At 41.8% G+C, this 19,588-nt stretch overlaps 1 pseudogene; it reads left to right on the forward strand.

The window, feature by feature from the left end:
- The first annotated feature begins 11,369 nt into the window (after nt 1-11,369).
- Nucleotides 11,370-11,930, forward strand: LOC111724933 (annotated as a pseudogene).
- Nucleotides 11,931-19,588: the final 7,658 nt, after the last annotated feature.

Raw genomic sequence — 19,588 nt, forward strand, 5'->3', positions numbered from 1 at the left:
ATGGAAAAACCTAGCCAGACATGTAGTCCTACCTACTCAGGGAGGCTGAGGTAAGTGGATCACTTGAGCCCAGGAGTTTGAAGTTGCTGTGAGCTATGAGGTCATAGCACTCTAGCCTACAGCAACAAAGTGAGACTCTGTCTAAAAAAAGAAAGAAAGAAAGAAAGAAAGAAAGAAAGAAAGAAAGAAAGAAAGAAAGGAAAGAAATAAAAAGAAAAATATTCATTGTTAATCCAAAATTTAAAATTCAACTGGACAACCTGTATTTTTATTTGATAAATTTGGCAACACTATCTCCCTCCATTGGCCATTAGTTGGCAACACAGACCCTATTCTAGGATCAAAAACCCAAGAGGAATGTGGTTGATTCCAGAGGTATATTTCCATATTTCTACAGAGTAGTTCTGATTTGTCCTAAAAATCATATCCGCTTTCCATTGCTTGTCCGTTACTTGAAGATACACCTCTTAATTAACACTAGTGTGTTTGTTCCAAATAGCTATTCCCATTCCAGAATGTGAAAAGAATAAATGTTGCCACTTATAGTTGAAATGCTGAATTTATTTATTTCTATATAATAAAGCCACTGAAACATTTAGAAAATAAAAAGTATCAATGGAAAAGAAGCCATACTCAGTAAAATAATTTAAGGCGTTCTACTCTGAGCCAAATTTGAAGACCATGAACCAAGCCAAGAAGCCTTGAGCAAGTGGACTTGCAGTGGTGGGGTTACAGTATGGTTTTATACATTTTAGGGAGACAGAATTACAGGGGAGCTCATCATAAGTCAATATGTGGAAAACATACATTAGTCAGGCCCCAAAAGTTTGGACATAGGGAAGTGAGGGGGCTTATAGGTGATAGATGGGTTTGAAGGTTCCTTAGCTGACAATTGTCTAAAAGAGTTAGGCTCTGTCTAAAAGACCAGCAGTCAGTGAAAAAGGAACACTTAAGATAAAGGGGCTCTTAATTAGAGACAAAGTACTGAACAAACTCAAGTGGTTAGTTAGGTATATTGAGGACCTGCAGGTAGGTCTTGCATAGCTTAGGCTTGTTAGTGAGTCACAGAGGACATCTCTAAGAAGGGAAAGGGGGCGTGATGAGACATGTCTGATCTCCTTTCTCATGGCTAACAATTCAGTTTTAGGGATCCTCTTGGCCAACAGTGGACCAATCAGTTGGCCACTTAGGGGAAGCCTTAGGATTTCATTTTAGTTCACAAAGAGAAATTTTTGTTATGGTTTGTGTAATTTTCAGTTTCAGCCTTAATATAGTAATATTATTTATTGGTGAGGAATAATAAACCATCATTTAATTATCTCATTTTAATATGGCATATTGCTGATACTCTGCTATAAATTTTTAAATATCATCATTCACTGCAAGGAATTTATTAAAACACTACCAATTATTCAGTTATTTACCAATTCAAAAAATTGCAAAAATACCAAAACAAACTACTCAAAGTCTTAGTGTATGGAGTGTCTTTTGCTTATAGTTTCTCATTCATTCATCAACAATTTTTTCTAATACATATAGTGAACAGGACGTTTGATAGGCACACTGCATAGACAGCTAAGATACTCCCCTGGCTTTCTGAACTTCATACCTTGGCAAGTTACCACAATTGCTTGGCAGTCTGTATCAGTTAGATATTGCGATATAACAAATTAATCCAGGTCTTAGTGGCTTGCCACTATGTATCTCATAGTTTCTTCAAGTTGATTGCCTGGGTCCTTTGCTCCAGGGTCTTTCATAGGCTGTGATCAGGATCCGTGTTGGCCAGGGCTGTGGTCTTACCTAAGGCTTGAGTCAAGGAGGACCACTTCTAAGCTCACTCGTGTTGTTGTTGCAGGATTCAGTTCCTCAAGTGTTCTTGGACCGAGAACCTCAGTTCCTCACTGGCTGTTGGACAGAAGCTGTTCTCAGTTTCTTTCCATAAGATGGTATAGACATGATGGCTAGTTTCTATCTGAGAAATCAGCGAGAGAGGGAGAGGATGAGAGAGAGAGAGAGAGAGAGCACTTGATGGAAACTCCCTCAGCAATCTAACCATGGAAATGACTCCTAACACTTTTGCTATGTTTTCTTTGTTAGAAGGAAGTCTCTAGGTCCAGCCTTAGGGAAACTTAATGTTAAGGACAAAAGCTGAAGTTATTTTTAATAAATTAATTTCTAGCCTTTGTTTTCCAAGAAGTTTGACTCAGTAAGTGTAGAGAGCAGGCAGTGGGTGGCAGGCCCCCCCCCCCCCCCCCAGTCTGGGAAAAGCTCAGGGAGTGACCCCCAACTACTTCTCCTCCTTTAACAACATTCTTCCCACCTGCCAAAGGTCACGTAGGCCATACATACTTTCCTTGTTACTTACAAGCACACAGTTTTTCCTCTTTGAGGTTGAGCTCTACCTCATGTGCTCAGATTTATGCAACCTTGTTAAGATACTGTATAAATAAAGCTGTTTCCACGGTTCAGGTGCCTGCTGCAGCTATCAGCTGTGCTGGTCCTCCTGATGCCATCCTATCTCTTGTCTCCTGTCTTTATTTCTTCACTTCCCACCATTTCCACTCAAGGCAACTCTCCATCCTTGCACTGGGTAGCAAGAATTGAGGTAATTAATGTAAGTTTCCTTGAGGGACAGAGGAAAAATAAAGGGAAATGCTTTTAAAGTTAGAGATGGTTGGAAAGATTTCCAGCACCCCTGTGGGAGGCCTCATACAGATGATTTGAGGCCTTTTTTCCTTATCTGTGATGTGGGATATGGGAGAAGTATACTTGGGCTGGACATTTTTTATGCTGTTAAACACTGCTGTTGTTAGTGTTTTTGTATTCAATACGTGGCTCAAGAACAACTCTTTCTCTTCTAATGTATGGCAGAAAATAAAAAAGGGTGGGACACACCTGCCTTAGGAGTAAGGAAGTTGAAATTCAGGAGTAAGGAAGTTGAAATTCAGACAATCTATTGCCCTAGATTTGAGTGGGGTGAGGAACCAGAGTTGAGTCTAACGGGATTTAAAGGTAACAAATGGATATTTCTTACACAACTGTGTAAATGTATAGACTGAGAGTTATTGTCATTTATGATATTTGTTAGTATTTATTCACTTTAAGGGTTGATGTGATTGAGAAGGGACTAACTTCAGAGTCATTTTATAGATTTAAATCTTACTGTGTCTAATTAAAATCATTGTTAGTAAGATTCTGTAAAACTCATTAAATCATGTTCGATAGAGTTTGTAACAGAACGATTATCAGTCCTTTCACTGGAGATATAATATTCATTTTCATAGTTATTTTCCAATACACGAAATGCTATAGAAATGCCATAACAAATGAGTTTTTGCTCATTTAACTTGCTATTTTTAGTGATCAGAATATGCTATTTATTGGGCTTGGGAGATGAAAATACTATGTCTTCAAATTTGAGAGAAAATCTTAGTAAAATGAACAAAAATAACATTATCTCCCTGCCTCTTTCTTATTGCTCTTTCCATTTGAAAGAAAAGCCAAACATTTAGCATTATCCCTTGTTTCCTCTGCCTCAGACACCTCAGCAATGCTTCCCTTTCCACTGCAGCTGTTCCCGTGGGAGCAGGTTCTATCTCTGCTGCTCTCCTGCTAGAACCTTCCAACAGCTTCCCCCACCACTTCTGCCCCTCAAACGCATCTTTCTACAGAATAGGAGAGTGATCTAAACACAAACAAATGAACCCACATCACATCACTCCATTCTCAAAACCCACCCACATCTTCTCATATAACTTTGAATAATATTTGCCAGCTCTTAGATCTCCCCAACCTGTCTGTCCAATCTCACCTATAGTTCCCTCTCACTCTACTTTTGTTCTGGTCCTCCTATTTATTAAACTATAAAGCCTAACTCAAGTGAGTCAAGCACGCACACAAAGAAACCAAATCTGCCTGACAAAATCAAAGTGATCTGCTGATAATTTTTAATAGAAAAGTCTCCTGATAGCTGTTGCCTTGATCAAGCCAGATTCTGTCTCAGGCATTTACTTCTAGTTTATTCTGTCAATGACTGATGAAAATTGAAGAATTCTTGGGTAGGAGGGGAGCAGATTGTAGCCTTTTCTGCCATTGCTCTCCAAGGCAAGTGAAGATGAGATGACCTATTTGGCTGTTTAGCTGGTCCTTTGCTAGAATTAAAGACTCATAACTTTATTTGGTAAAGTTTAGCAGCAGTATGTGTGTGCCAGAAATTGCATGACATTTAGAGACCAGGCAGTGGATATGTGAATTTCAGACAAGTTTGTTATTAACTTCTGTCCTCCATCTCACCAGTCCTTATGAGCTCACAAATCCTACTTGTCAAAAAGGTCAGGTGTCACCAACTCTGGAAGCACCAGTTGGCTAGATCTTTAGAAAGGAGATACATTTTCTTGATTAGACAATATACCATCACACTGGTAGGTTTGATAGAGTTGGAAGATATGGGGTTAGTGATCACTCTTAATGCTCTTCAGAAACTTAATTCTCTGCAGTTTCTATTTCAGTGAAGCAAATCATGTCTGTTTGGTTAAAAAAAAAAAAAGTGAACTGTAGACGCTCCTCATCTTTGGGTCATGCCTGAGTCTAAGTCTATTCCTTAGGACCTAATTCCTTCTACGTGGCATTCCTCCCTCCAGTTGTCTCTATCCACTAGACAGAGTTGAGGGCAAGCGTAAGTCACTTTTCCTGTAGATTTTATGTTATTTCTAGAGCATACATTGACTAAAGAATTTCAAGTCCTCAGAAGAAAAATAAGATTAAATGTAAGCCATTCACATACATATGAAGAATAGTGAAGAATGATGATAACAAGCAAGAAATGGTACACTAAAGGCTTTCATCACTTTCTCCAGTGAGTCAAAGAAATGCCTGTTAAGCATTAAAGTACCAATTGGGTGCTCAGTGCCTCACTAGGATGAACAAATTATTTATTTGGGGGATTCAGTAATGACCAATATAGCACAATGAAGATCTGAGCAATATATAGCATAACAGAAGACAAAAATCAGAGACTGTAGGAACAAAAAGGTTAGACTCAAGAGGACGAAGGTAACAAAGTCTTCAAGGGTCTTCAGTGATGACGATGACTGGCCTCAGGGCCAAAGCCTTAACCACTCTCCTTATAAAGCCTATGTGACGGCTTTCCTTTTAAAAAGTTTTCCCCAGATGACATTCCACCCCCTCAGAAGTGTGATTATTTAGACCACAGATGGCTCCTTGTAGGGAGGCTTAAGTCCTGAGTCCTATTTATTTGGGGATTCCAGATGCTTGCAATGTAAGGTCAGGCCACAGTGGACTCCTACTGCTTTTAGGATAAAATTCAAACTCCTTAGGGAATAAAAGGCTCTTCAGGATTTGGTCTCTGTCTACGTCTTTGATTTTACTCTTCAACACTTCCCTTGCCACCCTTAACGCTTTGTGCCCTCCACTCCATGCTGAATGGAACTCCAAATATCACCTTTAAATGTCGTGCTAAGTTTTGCCTGTGCCTTTCCATTGCATCCTTCCACTACCTGCCCCTTCGTTACCATCACCCACTATTTCAACCTTTTTGTACAGTAGCCCCTGCTTGTCTCTAAAAACTTAGTCAGATAGGTTGTTTCTTTTACCTTTTCTTTTTCTTTTGAGACACACTCTCACTTTGCCCAACACAGCTTACAGCAACTTCAAACTCTTGGGCTCAAGTGATCCTCTGGCCTCAGCCTCCCAAGTAGCTGGAACAACAGGTGCCCACCACAACACCTGGCTAGTTTTTCTACTTTCAGTTGCCTCAGCCTCCCAGACTACTAGTATTATAGGTGTGAGCTCTGGTTACTCCTTTTAGTAGAACTCACCTGAGTTCCCCATAGTCTGGTTTAAGGGTACTCCCCTGCTCACATTGCCTCATGACTACTCTTTCCATTGCTTTTATCAGAAATAATTGGGTCTGTCTTTTCCCTCTCTAGCTCTTCACTACAGTGTGAAATCTTGAGGGCAGAGACTGTGTCTCCAGCCAAATAAGTGCTTGGCATACGGTAAGAGCTCAACAGGAGTTTATGGATCCTAGTTCCAACTACATTGAGAAGAAGATTCTAGAGGATGAACATGTGCACGTTGGGTCTGTTCATTGTCGGTATGTAACTTTCGTTGATCATTTGAAAAAGCTCGAAATTAATAATGTTGATGATACTGCTTGGCCTTTGTTCAGTGTTTGGAGAAACTGTCAAGATGCACAGTGAGTGTCCCTCAGGAGTCTCTGAGAATCTAGAACTGATTAGAGGGCTCTGAGAGCACCTGCCGCCTTCCCCTGGGTACCCAGGCTGTGTAATGAATCTCAGCAACTGACTGCACCTTTCTCTGCACTTTGCCTAAACAAGCCGTTCGTTTTAAGTTAGTTTCACTCGCCACTCGCCTCTTGTATGTTTTTCCTTTACAGAGTAAGAGAAGCAGCAAAATAGACATGTGATAGTCTTCAAATCATCTTCTTCTATATTTTGGATGCTTTCTCAAATTCTGCTTATTTTTCATTCATTTCAGTGGAGCTAAATAATTTATATTTTATGTTTCTCTGTTGTCCTATAATTTTATTACATCCAAAGTGTGTTCCAAACACGAATTGTGATTTAGCTTCTTGTTCTGGATGCTGAATTGTCTGCATCCATTTCATTTAAAACTCTAGAGAGGGATGCCGCTCTTACTAAAGGCTCAAATCATGGTGTCTCTGACTTGGAGGCAGTGGTGGACGTGTGGAAAAGCATGAGTCTGTGAGTGGCAAGCGAAGAGGTAGCCTTCAGTCATCAGCGGAGGCCAAGTAATTTGGAGCTAATAAACTGCACAGCAGTAAAAGATTCTTCCTTCAGAATCATCTTTTAATTATTAATCAAATTATGATTAAAACATCCCCTCACCTTCCCTTCCCATTCTCACCTCTTATTGCTCCCTAAGGGAGATCAACACAAATCAGAAAAGATTAACTTCTTAAATTTTTGAGAAAATGTAACTTCAAGCCTAATATATTAGATGGTCTTATTCTGGTGCAAATACTGTTGGTGGTAACTTAATTTTGCTTGATTGAAATACAAGTAACTCTTCTTCCATCTGTGTTCCTTGTTGTGGTTTCCTGAACTTATTACCTGCCTCAGACCACACTCATTCTATTTGTTTCTACAGTTAGGCCTTGTGTTATGTTGTAAATGCCCAAGTGGCAAGGCTGGTACTCATGAATTTCATATCATCCATATGGAATGAAAGGGAATTAGCACCTTTGGATCATACATGATGCACAAGATGATAGGCTGCCAGGCACTTTCCATGTGCTACCTCACTTAATTCTTGCTGTATTCAGGGATGGAGAGATTGTTTCCCTCATTTTAGATGAATACACTGGAGCTCGGTGTATTCTGAGAAAACTTAAGTAATTTGACCAAGAGAGCACAGAACCTGGGAGAGCCTGGATGTAAATCCAGCTATGGTTGATTCTAGAATCCATTTTTATTCTACCCCAAGCTACATCCTAGCATGAATGGGGAGTACCGTAAACTTTGGTATTTAATTTCTTTTACTTCTTGTTGATGTTTTTCTTTTAAGAATTTCCCTGTTGGCTCAGCTCCTGTAGCACAGTGGTTACAGCGTCAGCCACATACACCAAGGGTGGTGGGTTCAAACCTGGCCTGGGCCAGCTAAACTATTGCAATAATAAAATAGCTGGGCATTGTGGTGGGCACCTGTAGTCCCAGCTACTTGGGAGGCTGAGGCCCGAGAATCACTTAAACCTAAGAGTTTGAGGTTGCTGTGAGCTGTGATGTCACAGCACTCTACTGAGGGTGACACAATGAGACTGTCTCAAAAAAAAAAAAAAAAAAAAAAAGAATTTCCCTGTGTTTCCTAACTGATTCTCCTTGTCTGTTGTAAACGGCTTTGGATGGTCCCGTGTGTTCATATGTATACATGGATATCCATTCGGAATTCAAAAGAGTTTTATTTAGCCGAAAGTATTTTCTATTGAGAATTTTTCCCTTTACTTCCTCCCAATTTGGGCAGTTTTATTAAATAATCTATAATCTCCAAAACAAAAATGTGCAGCAACAAAGGACTTCTCTGCATGAACTTTGGAGAGAAATGGTACAAATTGGAGTGAATGGTACAAATTCTTTTGCTCTTTTGTTATCTGGTCCCAACCTTCTTCAACTTATTTTCCTCTGTTCCTGGTTGTATTTCTCTCCATCTTGCTCTCAACTGATGCTGATTCCTAACAGCTAACTGCTTTCTCTTTGTCTAGGCCAGTTTGTCTCTTTTTTATGAAACCTTCCTCTATTGACTCTTCTCTGGTCTCCTTTTCGTCAGAGCCACACAACTGAATCAGAGAAATGAAGATTTAGTGCTGTAAGCAGTCATTGTACAACTAAATTAAAAGAGCAGGATCATTTGCTTATACGCATTTCTTCTTTTTTTAAAATTCATCCACAGTGGTTGGACAATGCTGGCTTATGGTAAACCCTCCCCAACAAATTTTTCTAGGTTGTTGGTGAGGGCTGCCCCCAAAGCTGCACATTTAACATAGGGGCTACAGAAAGACCAGCATGTTTTAACTGTGGTTAAAGACATGTTATACACTTTGAAAGAGGCACCAACCCAGGGAATAGGGTGAGGCTGCCCAGCTTCCAGGCACATCTAGAGTAGGGTGCTTTGATAAGGAAAAGACACTCAATGAATGAAGTAGTTTGGACTATTTAGTGCCAAGTTAATTAGAAGATGGGATATAAAGCACATGCAGGAACTTGGATTACTCTCTCCTTTATTTTATTTATTTTTTTTTAAAGACAGAGCTTCAAGCTGTCACCCTGGGTAGAGAGCTGTGGCATCACTGCTCACAGCAACCTCCAACTCTTAGGCTCAAGCAATTCTCCTGCCTCAGCCTCCCAAGTAGCTGGGACTACAGGTACCCGCCACAATGCCCGGCTATTTTTTGGTTGCGCCCATCATTGTTGTTTGGCAGCCCGGGCTGGATTCCAACCCACGAGCTCAGGCGTATGTGGCAGGCACCTTAGCCGCTTCAGCCACAGGCGCCACCGAGCCTACTCAACAATCCTTGTTAACCTATTGTTCTTCCTTTTTTTTTTTTTTTTTTTTGAGACAGAGCCTCAAGCTGTCCCCCTGGGTAGAGTGCCATGGCATTACAGCTCACAGCAACCTCCAACTCCTGGGCTCAAGCGAGTCTCCTGCCTCCGCCTCCCAAGTAGCTGGGACCACAGGCGCCCGCCACAGCGCCCGGCTATTTTTTGGTTGCAGCCGTCATTGTTGTTTGGCGGGTCCGGGCTGGGGATTCGAACCCGCCACCTTAGGTGTACGTGGCTGGCGCCTTAGCTGTGTTCTTCCTTTTTAAACAAACGTACCCTTTGGCCTCTTAACATCTGCCTTATGTCATCCTCCCCAGTCACAATGCCTTTCTCCATTTTCTTGCTGCAATTTTTTAATTTTAAATTTTATGTGTGCTTCGGAGCATCCCATATACCAATTTAAATTGTGTGTGTGGCTGGATATATCAGAGCCTCCCCGGGAGGCGATTACATGCTTATTGCTTCAGAGGAGAAACACGAAGACAAGATGCGGAGAGCACCAAGCAAAAGGCGTCCTGTTTTGACTTTTGTCTTCCAGATTTCTAATCCTTGGCGGCAGGGGAGAAAGAGTGTCTTGGTTTAGCTAAGGTTTCACCCTGTGACAGAGTCTGCTGCTGTCATGCTCTCTAAAACATGCTGCTTTTTGTCTTGAACACATAGCTAGACGCAGCCTCCCTTGTGGTCATATGAGTCATAACCAAGTCTGACCCGTGCAGTACAGACAGAAGCCATGTGTGACTCTCCGGTAAGAGAGGCCCAGAAAACCCTCCAAGCAGTTCTCCACTCTCCAGCTTTCCTCCTATGCTGGCTGCGTGGAGCAGACTCTAAGGACCGAGAGGGAAGTGGAGCCACACAATGGAAGGAAAGGCCCCTGAATCATCACATGGAGGGTGTCTGCTGAATACTTCCAGCAAACTGTTTGGCGAGGGTGCGGGTGAGGGAGGCGGCAGAAAGACCTGACAGAGCTTTGTGGAATCTGAGAACAGAGGGGCAACTTCAGGTTGGTGGCAGAACTTTGCCAAAGGAAGAGGTATGTAGTGAGTCTAGGCCCCAGAGTGCCGCGCTGCAGAATAATTCTCTCCTCCATAAGCTCAGTAAACACAGTGTACAGAAATGCTGAATGCGAACACCTACACGGATGAGTCAGGGGCGATTTCTCAGAGATGACCTCCTGGACTGATGCTAAGCATCATACGAAGTGCTGATGTCCCCCCAGCAGGTGCAGAGTGGCCTGCTGGCCTCAAGGGGCAGTGTTGCTCTTCCTCCTCCCTCCCCGCCAATTCCTCAAGGCTTTGTAGGACCCAATTCCAATGTTACATGTAACTCAAGGAAAGAAGACGCTTCCAATGGACTGAGGTTAAGGTTTCTGCTACTTTAGGAGAATGGCTGCTTGAAATAGAAAGTAGGTTGATCTATAGAAAACTTATATTAATTAGTTTGAGGTAAGCATTCCTAATTGTATAAAAAATCAACACATTATACCCCACAAATGCATAAATGAATTCATGATCTATGTGTATATGACTTAATAAAAGGAGAAAAAAAAAGAAAGCTTAAGAGCTGTGTGTGTTTCACCACAGAGTGTGCACACTGAGGTCCATCTTCACTCCCCTGCTTGCTTGTCTGTCCTTTCTGTAGCCTGAGCTCCACAAGGCTGGGCCTGTCCCGTTCACTAGGCTGTCCCCCATGGCCAGCATATGGTAGCCACCTATTGACTATTTATGAACGTCTGAACTAGAGAACAGGTTCATTTCTGTTTATCAATTGTCATAGGAAATAATTTGTATAAACAAGAGCAGAGAACCAGGTTGAGAGAGCCTTCTGTTGAAGATTGTGTTCTTTTCTTAAGGTCAAAAAGCTAAATGTCACTGAATCTATTTCTTGGGAGACAACATCAGCTGCTGGATCTTAAAATAAAATTTACCAGTGATAGAACACTGTCACCTTTGTGAAAGGCTTGCCCTTATCCATGTTTAACTCGGAGAGTGCTAAGCTTAGAAGACAATAAGCAGACATTCACTGGCAGACTTCGATTGTAGCATTTGTTCATTTGTTTATATGAAAAAACAGGCTTATACGTGTCACCACTGTGCCTTTATGAGTTCAGTTGTAATGAGCACAAGCAAGGATCAATAGCATTTTTATATGAGCTGGAAATGCCACATTTGTTAATGACCTGAGAGTGGTTACCATTGATGTGCTATGTAAGATAATTTAATTACTGCGGTTTCATTTTCATGATAATTATCATAACCGCAAAAATAATTATCAATGCTGTCATGGAGGAAACTGTTTATTGAGTGCTTACTTGAAGTATCCGTTGTTTTAAAATTACTTTCGAGGCTCTGGACCCTGCAGCTACTACCACACATCACCATACTGATGCCCAAGAAGAACCAGATTGCCGTATATGAACTCCCTTTAAAGGAGGGAAAGAAGACTGTCCATGTTCTTAAGTACCCAGGGTTGGCAGTCAAGAATGTGCCCACCCTTTACTCTATGAAGGCTATGTGAAGGAGCAGTAGCCTGGAGACACTTCTGCTGGTACCTCACCAGGGAGGGTATCCTGTACTTCCACAATTACCTCCATTTGCCCCCTGAGATCAGCCCTGCCACCCTGTACCACAGCCATCCAGAGATGAGCAGACCTCAATGGAAAGGTCTGGAAGGCCAGCCACCTGTAAGACTCACAAGAGGGGAAGCTGACACAGACACCTACAGGTGGAGTGCTATGCCCCCTGCCAACAAGAAGCCTGAGGCTGGGGCGGGGCAGCCACCGCATTCCAGTTTAGAGGTGGATTTGGTTGTGGACATGGTCAGCCACCTCTGTAAAAATGAAGGGGATTATTTTCTATTGTATAAACCTGTAGCCAGAAAAAAAAAATTACTTTTGGTTTTGGACCTGTGCTTAGAGAAGCAGGAAGTATTATTCTCCCATATCCATCTTGGGATCACATCTTGGGAGGTAGGTGGATGGGGGCAGTAGAAATCCCCAGCGTGATCTAGAGGAATCAGTATTGGAGGTTTGCACACATGGCACAGGCTTTCCTGAGCACAGGCTGGGGAGGAACCAAGACTAAGATAATTCTGAATTTAGAATAGTCATGGGTTGAGTTGTGTCCTGCAAAGGATGTGTGTGACCTTATTGGAAGAGGGTCTTTGCAGACTAAGGGATGAGATCATGCTGGATTAGGTTGATCCCTGAATTCAGGACAAGAGTCCTAACGAGAGACCGAAGGAGAGAAAGAGAGAGAGAGAGAGAGAGAGAGAGAGAGAGAGAGAGAGAGATATCCAGAGAGAATAAGACAGTATGAAGATGGGAGCAGAAACTGGAGTTTCACAGCCCTACGCTAAGGAACACCAAGGGTGCCGGTCACTACTAGAAGCTGGGAGAGTAGAATGAGCAAATTTTTCTGCAGAACCTATAGAAGGAATCAACTTTGCCAGCACTTTGATTTCAGATTTGTGGCCTCTAGGACTATGAGAAAATATGTCTGTTATGTTAAGCCATCTGGTTTGTTACAGCAGCCCTAGAAACTGATACAAGAATGGAGTCTGATAAGAGCCACAGTGACCATGCAAGGAGCCTTGGGCAGCCTCACAGAGCCACACCCTGCAGATCAGTGCACAGAAACCATCAAGGTTCCCCAGCCCAAGTCATGCATGCAGAGAGCTTTGGTGGCCCAGAAAGGACCTCAGGCCAGGATGAGAGAGGTCAGAATGTGGAAACCCCTAGCCTGGGGCAACAACTTAGACTCCTCCATTGTCAGTGTCAGGTCAAGAGCAACTCAGCCACTCCACAGGGAAAGTGGGAAGGGCCCATATTCAGCAGGTGGGCACTGTTGTGACTCGCACAGCTGAGTTACTCAGGCCCCACTTGTAATAATTAATAGAAATTTATTCCACCTGCACAGGGGGCTGCTGCTTATGAAAACCAGTCAGCACCCAAGTAGGGAGCAGGCTGTCCTTTTATATTTTTGTGCAGCTGAGCAAGCATGCTAGTACAGAAGTGAGACATGGCCAGTTAGCCCAGGGCAGGGCTACAGCTTGGGAGTTACAATTTGGGTAAGTTTCCACCATTGTTTGTCCACAAGGAACTTGGGACTTTTCGTGCTTCCTTGTTCTTAAGCCTGTTCTCAGAATTAACTCTGGGGGAAGGAGGGGACCTGGGAACCAGCTTGGAAGCCTGTTTCAGGCACCAGAGGTCAGGAGAGTTGGGAATGTCATAGGAGCAATCACTGTGCCCATGGCGCACAGCATGCATCCCCAGGAACCTCTCTGCCTGCTGCCAAAGATGGGTGAGAGCTGCCTCTGGTGATTTGTTATCCAGGAAGAAGAGAAAAGATAGGGAGAAGGAAGAAAGCCTGAAAGCATGACTATTTACCCAAAAGAGACCAGGCATTTATCTAAATGATACTATTTTGTACTGGAATAGAAAGTTACTTTTGACTGACATATTTAACTTTTTCTCCAGTATTAGTTATGTAGGAGGTGCAAGGAAAAGGGGAAGCATAGGAAATAATCTAGTGTTCTGTACTTCTTAGTCATTTGTGTGAATGCACGAGTTCTATGCTTCCTCTCCATCTGGGACGAGGTCTGCCTCAGGAGACTCCTATGTCTCTCGTGATGAGATTCCCTGGTGGTTCCAAACACCCGGTCCTACATCTTCCAGAGTTCAGGGACTGCAGAATCCTAGAGGGAACCCCCTGCAAACTCCGAGTGAGACCTTGTCTAACATGTAGGATTGCTCAATAGGAGTCAGTTTTTTCTTTTCCTTCCTCAACATTTTATCATGAAAACATTTAAGGCTCGGTGCCCATAGCCCAGTGGTTAGGGCACCAGCCACATATCCTGAGGCAGGGGGGTTCAAACCTGGCCTGGGCCTGCTAAACAACAATGACAACTATCAGTACAACAAAAAAATAGCCTGGCATTGTGGCAGGCACCTGTAGTCCCAGCTACTTGGGAGGCTGAGGCAAGAAAATCGCTTGAGCCCAAGAGTTTGAGGTTGCTGTGAGCTGTGACATCACAACACTCTACGGAGGGTGACATAATAAGACTCTCAAAAAAAAAATTAAGTACACAAAATAGTTGAGTGAACAGTTCTTATACTTCTCATTCATTTAGATTCCACAATTGCTAACAGTTTGCTATTCTCTCACTATCTATCTATATTTCACCTGTCTAGATATATCTGTGTATATAGATACAGGTATGTTCTTTAACCAACAATAGACATCATATATTTAAAGTGCAGAATTTGATAACTTTTTTTACATTTTTTATGCTCCCATGGAACCATCAGCATAGTCAAAATAATAAACTTAAGCACGTCTTACCCCAAAGTTTCTTTCTTCCCCTTTATATCTCCCTCCCCATCTTCCCTCTCTTCTCTCCATTCATCCCTAGGCAACCTCCGATCTGCTTTCTGTCACTACAGATTAACCTCTTGCACTTTCTAGAAGTTTATTTTTATTTTATTAACCTTAGATGGAGGCAGTGCAAATAGATGCATACAGTACACACTTTTTGGGGAAGGGGTGCTTATTTCATTTAACACAATTATTTTAAGATTTTTCCAGGTTGCTGCATTTATTCATAGTTTATTTCTTTTATTGCTGAGTTGTGTTCTATTGTATGCAAACCATAATTGTTTGTGAGCTATTGATTGAAATGTTGGTTGTTTCCAAAAAGTCAAGCTACAGTGAACATTTCTATACAGATCTTTGTGTGATCATATGCTTTCATTTCTTTTTGGTGCATATCCAGGAGTGGAAGAGGTGGGTTATGATTCCATATGTGTATGTTTAGCATTTGAAGAAATTGCCAGACTGTTTTCTAAAGTGGTCATACCAAGTTACGTTTCCACCAGTACTGTGTGAGAATTCCAGTGGTTTCAAGTCCTTGCTAACACTTATGTTCAATATTTATAATTTTAGCTGTGCTAGGGAGTATGTAGGAGGTTCTTCTCATGGTTTTTGTTTGCATTTTCCTAATGTCTAATAATACTGAGCATCTTTTCGTGTGTGTACTTAACTCCCCCGTGTGTCTTCTTTGGTGAAGCATCTGTTCAAGTCTTATTCTCCCTTTTAAAAATTGAGTTGATTGTCTTGTTACTGAGTTGTCAAAGTTCTTTACACGTTTTAGAAAAACATCTTCTATTGGATATATGTGTGTGGCTTGCCCTTTCTTTTTTTATAACAGTATCTTTTAAAGAACAAATCATGTAATTTTTATGATGGTGAGGTATCCAGTTTTTGCCGGCTTTTGTCTAATTTTCACACATTGGCAATAAAAGAAAGTGAAGTGTAGTTACATAGGCACATAAGTTTTAGAGTTAGACATCGGAATGAACCTTCAAGACTGGCATATATATAGTAAATATTCAACCTTTAATAAAAAGCTATTGGGGGCAGCATCTGTGGCTCAAGGAGTAGGGTGCTAGCCCCATATGCCAGAGGTGGTGGGTTCAAGCCTGACCCTGGCCAAAAACTGCAAAAAAAAAAAGCTATTGGAGTGGCACCTGTGGTTCAAAGGAGTAAGACGCTGGCCCCATATACCAGATGTGCTGGGTTCAAACCTAGCTCCAGCCAAAACTTCAAAAAAAAAAACAAAAACCAAAAAACCCCAACAAAATGCTATTGACTTGCCTCCTGTAGCACAGTGGTTACAGCCAGCCACCGAGGGTGGCGGGTTTGAACCCAGCCTGGGCCAGCTAAACAACTGTAACAAAAAAATAGCTGGGCATTGTGGTGGGTGCCTGTAGTCCCAGCTACTTGGGAGGCTGAGGCAAGAGAATCACTTAAGCCCAAGAGTTTGAGGTTGCTGTGAGCTGTGACGCCACAGCACTCTACTGAGGGTGACATAGTAAAACTCTGTCTCAAAAAACAAAAAACAACAACAACAAAAAAAAAAAAAGAAAGAAAAGAAAGATAAAGCTATCATTTGGGCTGGGTGTGGTGGCTCACATCTGTAATCCTAGCACTCTGGAAGGTGGAGGTAGGTGGATTGCTTGAGCTCAGGAGTTAGAAACCAGCAAGAGCAAGACCCTGTCTCTACTAAAAATAAAAAAAAAACTAAGGCAAGATGATTGTTTGAACCCAGAGCTTGAGGTTGCTGTGAGCTATGATGCCATGGGGCTCTACTTAGGGTGCCAGGGTGCTCAAGAAAAAAAAAAACTACTATGTTCTTAAATTTATTTTATAGTTTTGCTGGCACATGTACTTTTTAAGAACATAGAGGTACAAATTAGCAATTTGACAAAGACTATCAAACTTGGCTAAAGCTGCCTGGGTTGGGGAAGGAGCCAGTCTGTGTCACTGGAGCTACGCCTTCTCCCAACACACAAACCCAGAGGTGAGCTTTCAGGACTAGTTAAGAAAGGAGGTGCTCACTCCCAACAGGCTCAGTGATGGCTATTGGTTCAAGAGCGAGCATGAGAGAAGCACGTTGGGGTAACACTACCACACTCTGGTTTCGTGCATGGGACTTCCACAGCAGATGAAGGTGGTCATCACCAATTTTAGAGAGGGCTATGAAAGGCTGATGATAAGGGAGTTTTACTTTCTCAGCAGAGTGCAAGTTTTTTTTGTTTTTTCAGTTTTTGGCTGGGGCCGGGTTTGAACCTGCCACCTCTGGTATATGGGGCTGCCCCAAAGTGCAAGTTTTAAAAGTTGGGAGCAACTTTTTGGAAGGGTTTCCCTGAACCCTGGGGATGTTTCTGGAAATTTGTGTAGAGACCCAAGAGTGAATCTTAGGAGGAAACCTATAGAGAAAGTTTGGAACACTAGAAGGGTCAAAGGGCTGGTTGGTGTATTCATACGGAAATCTTATCTTCTATGTCACGCTTTGCTGATAGCCTGCTCAATGATTGTTCTCCTCCTTGTTAACAAATCCAAATTTATCTGAATATCAGCTTGTTCAGCCCCAGGGCGTGAATCTTGACTAAACTAAATCATTCACAGCAATCCTGTTCATGCCAGTGATTGGTTTAGACATTTAGCCAGTGAGAGATAAGAAATCAGCTGGGGAATTCTAGGAAAGCTCTTCCTTTCTGCTTTTAGGGGAAGAGTCAGGCAGGAAATGCCCCTTTTTGTTCCAACCCAACCCTCCTGCTTTGGACCTTTTCATGTGAAGTTATGATGCGTGGAGCTGCCGTAGCCATCTTCAATCATAATGCTAAAAGAGTCACAGAGGGTCACAGAGGGGCCACGGAGCTCTTACATCATTGAGCCAGTGGCCCTATCTAAAGGTGCCTTCTTGTAAAGCAAGATTAAAATTAAGGGGTTATTCTGCTATTCTGTTTTGATTCTAATTCAGTCCAGGTGAGGTTTGAGAGTCAGCATTTGAGAAGATTGTTGGGTAGCTAAGCATTGCTTTCAGGTTCTTCTGGTTACTGTCTCAGGGAATGGTTCTTTACCATACACAGCAGAGGACTCTGGCTCCACTGATGGGTATCTTCTGTCTCTCAATCAGGGCGTGGAGTTTGGTTGCTCCTGATCATGGCATATCTCTCATGAAAAAGCTCACTCATGCAGCTGTGTGGGGGCAGCACAGATTTCCTTACTGAAGGAGTCTCCAGTGATAATATTAGTATTTGGTGATAGACAAGGTCACGTTTGCTGTGGTAGCCTGAGTAACTGGTTCTACAAAAACAAACCAATTAACAAACAAAAAATTCAAACAATATTTTCCCGATGGCCATGTTTCTTTAGTCTTTATATTTGCTCTTTGCAATGTTTCTTTGCCAGCTTTTTTTTTTGAAGTTGTTGAAACCTGTTTCATGCTTGACACAAAAAATGTGTTTTGCTTGTCCTAACGTCTACTTGAAGTGGAAAAACTCTCAAATACAGACTAACAACATAAGCTTTGAAGTTACCACCCACACATGGAGCCAGTCTTCTGCAATGAAAAATTTTTGTAGAATTACATGGAACCTAAAAGATTCTTAAACCATATCTGTTGGGAGAAGAGGAAGTGGCCTTCCTGTAGGAAGACCCTAGTGATCCCTATTTAACCCCCATAAAGGCCTTTTTACATGTTTATAGCTCTGGCATACTTTCAAGTCAGAAATAAGCTGTAAAACATATGGAATTTTTTTCTCAAATAACTAGATGTATGTATTTAATAAGTTTTAGAAAACGTTCTAAGCTGGCAATATTCCATACAATGTAAAACACGCAATACCATTTTAATAGCACCCTACAAACTGGTAAAGGAACCTCCTCCTTTTAGAAACAGATGTCTTGGTTTTGTTTTGACTATAAAAGTGACATATGCTCCATGAGAAAAATTCAAACTGCACATTCAAATGTTTGAATGTATAATGTAGAAGTCCCCATATAAGCTCATCCTCCCAAAGGGAGTCACTGCTAACTATTTAGTGCACAAACTTTTAGCTTCTTCGCTATACATAATATACACGGTATTTATACCAATGGGATCTTACTCAACATACTGTTTTGCAAACTTCTTAAAAAGTATATATCTTGGCTCAGCGCCTGTGGCTCAGGTGCCTAAGGCTCCAGCCACATATACCTGAGGGGGTGGGTTCGAATCCAGCCCAGGCCCGCCAAACAACAATGACGACTGCAACCAAAAAAATAGCCAGGTGTTGTGGTGGGCGCCTGTAGTCCCAGCTACTAGGGAGGTGGAGGCAGGAGACTCGCTTGAGCCCAGGAGTTGGAGGTTGCTGTGAGTTGTGATGCCATAGCACTCTACCCAGGGGGACAGCTTGAGGCTCTGTCTCAAAAAAAAAAAGAATATATCTTAAATATCTTTCGAAGCCAAAAGTTATATACTTCATCTTTTAAAACAGGTGCATAATAGTCCAATGGGTGGATCCACCATATTTTGTTTAAGTAAATGAATTAAGAAAACTTTTTTTTTTTACTGTTTTAAATAATTCCACAGGGAACATTCTTGTGTTCTTTTCTGATTACTTTGCTTTATTTTATCATAAATTCTAAGTGGAATTACTTTATTGAAAGATAGTTTTTTAAAATTTTGATACATATTGGAAGACCTCTCTAGAAAGTTTCTATCAATTTTTATCCTTGTACAAAATGAACGGGAGGACCCACCCTTCCTAATATCCTTACTATTGCTAAGCAGTAAGAATCTTGTGACTATTTCTCAGTCTGAAAGATGAAAATAATATCACTGATGTTTTGTTCTGCATTTAATAATTACTAAGGCTGAACACCATTTCACTGGATTATTGGCCACTTGTATTTCATATTTTATTCATTGCTTGAGCATATGCTTTGCCTGTTTTCAACAGTTGTGTTATATTTACATACTCTGTTAGTTTATGCAAGATCTGGCTATTTGCGAGAGTGTGGGCACCCCCTCTCACACTTTCCCTCCTCTTGCCATTTGACACACCTGCTCCCCCTTTGCCTTCAGCCTTGGTGGGAAGATCACTGAAGCCCTCACCAAAGAAGATGCCAGCACCACGCTTCTTGGACAGCCTGCAGAACCACAAGCCA

The sequence above is a fragment of the Otolemur garnettii genome, unplaced genomic scaffold, assembly GCF_000181295.1.
Source record: "Otolemur garnettii isolate 467f Iridium unplaced genomic scaffold, OtoGar3 scaffold00002, whole genome shotgun sequence".
Lineage (NCBI taxonomy): Eukaryota > Metazoa > Chordata > Mammalia > Primates > Galagidae > Otolemur > Otolemur garnettii.